This window comes from Antrostomus carolinensis, unplaced genomic scaffold (assembly GCF_000700745.2).
Source record: "Antrostomus carolinensis isolate BGI_N321 unplaced genomic scaffold, ASM70074v2 scaffold14884, whole genome shotgun sequence".
Lineage (NCBI taxonomy): Eukaryota > Metazoa > Chordata > Aves > Caprimulgiformes > Caprimulgidae > Antrostomus > Antrostomus carolinensis.
Genome location: NW_010311508.1, coordinates 7982 through 12102, shown reverse-complemented (window position 1 = coordinate 12102; position 4121 = coordinate 7982).

The following is a 4121-nucleotide window of genomic DNA, read 5'->3' as shown; positions in this document are numbered from 1 at the left end:
AGCCCTGCTCCGCACCGGGCTGTGTCCGTCAGGGAGCACCGGGTCATGGGGCAGAGCTCAGCCCCCTCCCCAGCCAGGGTGACAGAGCCACAGCCACCCGGTCCCCCCACACCAGCACTTGTGACAGGCAGCACAAGTCTCTGAAGGGAGCCCTCGCCTGCAGCAGACCTGGTGAAGGGGAACATTTAGCATCCCCCAAAAGATGGCATGTGCTGGGAGCATCACTGAGCCCAGACGAACGCACAGCTCCCCGGCCTGGGTCTCCATCTGTGTGCTGCACTGCACAGGTCTGACTGGTGGGAGAAGGCTGGGACCCATCTGTCACCTGTCCTGTGGCGCTTCCAGCACCACCACTGTCTGGGCACGAGTCTAGGTGTCCTATTTTTGGACCCTGGCATTTGCACAGGAGCAGCACAGCGCTAGGAATTGGTTCCCTCATTTACCGAGTTAGAGCAAAGGTGTTTAGGATTGCAAGAGCCAAGCAGGCTCTGCTCTGAAGCAAGAGCTGTAGCATACTGCAAGTTAGAAGGGAGCTGGCAGCCAAGAGCTGGCAGTCTTAGTCAATACTCCTGCTGAGTGAGGTAGGTGCTGAGCTTTAGAGATTATGCTGGGTAAGACAGAGCCCAGAAGCAGCATTTCAAGTCTTGTCATGATTGCGGCTGATCTCAGTGCAAAGCCAGGGATTTTGATGACTAGTGGGGGCGAAGAGGGAAAAGCAAAAGCACTTCTGGTTGTCCAAAGGCCACTGAGCAACACAAGGGGACGTACCCTAGCACAGAAGCCCTTGGGCTGCTCATGGCAGGGGGTGACAGGGTGCTTTCAGCAAGCTGCTGCCAGAACAAGGGAGAGACAGGTGGGCATCTGGCTGTCTTGCAGGGATGCAAGAGGGGATGGAGGGCACTCCATCCCGACCCCAGAAAGAGTTAAAAGTGAAGTCCTAAGTGCTAACCTGGCTCCATCAGATCTTTCACCATCTATTTGTGTCCAAGTGTGCCCAGCAAACACACACTGAAGTCCCCATGAATGACTGGAGCGCTTCCAGCTGACAGCCGCATCCCTGCTCACCGCCAATGGCAGTGCACCCAGCCTGGGAAGCACTGACATCATTTCTGGCCAATAGCAGCTCCGAAAAGGGATGCAGCAGCAGCCGCTGCCACCGTCTTGGAGTGAGACAAGTAATATATAGATGGATGGAAATGTGTGTATACACACACCTCATCACTGCACTGGAGACCTGCTCCCCCAGGGCAGCGGTAGCAGCACACTCCACCACCCCACTGCACAGCCAGGGACTCTTGTCCCACCCTAGAGCACCCAGATGTTCCTGGCCATCAGCCCCAGCTGCACCCCACCCCTGCCAGACAGACATAATTGCTCCAGAGCTGCCACAAAGGAACACAGACAAGGGGAGAAGAGACCCTGTGGGTAGCCAGGACCAGTCCTAGGAAGGGCTTTGAATGCTAGGACAAAGATCTTGAGTCAGGGTCTGCCTTCAGTGGGGACTAATGGAGATGTGGCATACCATGGGGTGGACAGATAGGCTGGTGCCTTCTTAGAGCCATTTAGATGCCCAGAGTCAAGGCAGAGGAACAAGTAATTTATTTTCCATATGGATATCAAGATCAGTAGGATGGACTGGCTCACAGCAGGGCATGCAGACTAAGAGCAAGCCCACAACTACTTGAGGGTGGTTTGTGGTGGGATTTTTCTCATTGTGGTCACACAGGATGGACTAACCAGGTAGTAGCTGGCAGCTGGACTGGTGAGTGCATTAGTCCTGCACTGGGCAGGCACACAGACCAGTTCTTGGGTTTGCTGGGGTCTGTCTCTCAGCAAGGACATTTGCTCTGAAATATCTCACTGAAGGAACCCATTTGCCAGGTACAGAGGAAGTGAAGAAGACCCCTCTTGTGATTCTGGGGCTTTCCCCATACACCTCCTCCCAATGGCTTGTTACTCCATTTCTTCCCAGTTCTGCTTCCCAGGCCCTGCAGCTGCTCCAGCAGCCAGAGGAGGGATGGAAAACTCCAGAAGGGGCTGCGATTTCCCTCACGAGGGTCCCAGCACAGGGCGGGCAGCACAAGAGCAGATGCGCTTGGTGCCCCCAGGTTAGTCAGATGTTATCGGCAGAGGAGCAGGGTGGGGTGTGAGTACACCTTGCTCTCCAAGCTGACTTCATCCTCAGCTGCGACTCCTCCAGATCTGGGAGGGGAGAGCAGGAAAGCAGACTGCAAATCACTTCTGTTTCATAAGATTACCTTTGCAAGGAAAGAAAGCCAAATGCCAGCCTTTGAAGCTCTCCTTACACCAGGCAGAGCAACAGCTATAGCTGTCAGCACCCTCCATCCCCCCAGCTCTTGCCCTTCCACTACCAGTTCCAGTCCTTGCCCCTCAGCTGGGACTGGAGGTGCTTCTTTCCCCGAGACAGCAGCAGGGAGAGTCAGGGGAGCGGGCAGGGATGGAGAACCCTGGGAATTGCCTCCTTGTGGGGGCTGCCCTCATTGCATGGCAGCACCAGAGGATTCCCCAGCCCCAGGACTGTGAAACAGCCCATCAGGGTGCTGAACGTGACAGAGGAGCTCTCCTTTCTCCAGCCAAGCCAGCTTGGCTGCTGGTTGGGATTCCTCAGGCAGAGCTTGGCATCATCTCTGGCAGCTCCTGAGCTGGTTTGTCTGGTGTAGCTGGTTCAGAGAACCACTCTAATACCCATTTCTTCCCACTGAGCTGGAAGAGGCCTTGGGGCTCTCCGTGCAGGAGACCAGCACCATGGAGCTAGGTGCTAGTGAAGTCAAGGCTTTTCCCCACACCCAACCCACTAGTATGCAAGGCCTCACGTCGAGCCGTGCATCTTTTGATGTCCTCTTGGCGCAGCCGAGAGTACCAAGCGGTGCCCTTTTCAGCGCAGCGCTCAGACATCCGCTTACACGCTCCTGACAGAGCTCGGCTGCCCTGCACCGCCTTGCCACGCCGTGCCTCGCCAGCACCCGCACCTCGGCGCCCGGCCAGCTGGCAGCCTGCGAGCCGGCCTCCTCCGAGACACGCTGCTGAGCAGAGCAAAGGCAATCGCCGCTGAAGGGCTCGGAGCCTGGAGGAAGCACGTCCCTCCACAGCATGTAGGTCTCTTGCACCCAGGGCTTGCAGCAAGCCCAGCTCCTTCATGGAGAGGGGAGCAGCCAGGTGATTTTGGCAGCAGTTATCACCTGTTGGAAGAGTGTGAGAGACTCACAACGAGGACCAGTCCTCAGAGTCGCATCACATTGAGGAAAAGGGCTCCCCATGATCAGTCTCCTGCTGCCTCCCCAGCTGTCATAGCCACACAGTCACTCCAAGCAGTGGCTTTTTGGTGGCTGCACAAATCAGATGGGATCTCATTGCCCAGCCAAGGAGCTGAAGGGACCTCCACATGGCTGGAGGTGGCTGGTGGCACCCTCCACTCACAACCGGCTTTCCTTCCATGGTAAGCAAAAAGAAAACCCTCCCTCGCCTCTCCCAACCCTCCTGTTCTCTCCTGCTAGCTTAGCACCTGGCTCCTGGCACGGATGCCAGCCGGCTGCTGCCCAAATCCAGGCTTGGAGACGCCGGGCACCGCTCAGCTGGGTTTGTGTTTGTTATCCTGCACATTTGCATGGAGAGGATTTGGGGGAAAACCCAGATGTACAACGCTGAGCAGAGCGGGCGCTAATCCCCGCTCCAGGGGCGGGCGCCGGGCATAGCACCGTCTGCAAACCGCTCCCCGCTCAGCTCCGACAGCTTTGGATCCCAGGGGGGATCCTGGGGTGCCCCAGGGTTTGGGGTGAGCTGTGCCACAGCCAAGGGTCCCCCACTACCACTCAGCCAAGCCAGGTCTGCTCGGTGGCAGCGGATGGGTTGTCATGGAGACAGCATCTGCTCGGCCTGGGCCCCCCGGGAGGCAGCCGGACCTCGGCAACATCCGCTGGTTACCGTTTATTTTTAATAGGGTTCAGTGGCACCGGGTGGCTTTGTCTCCACGAGGGTCCCAGTGCAGCAGTGAGCACCCGGCTCTCCACAACCCACGTGTGTCCTGGTTCAGGTCCCCATAGCTTGGGACCTTCTCACAAGGAGAGAAACACAGTTGGATGAGCAACTCTGAGCTCAGTCTG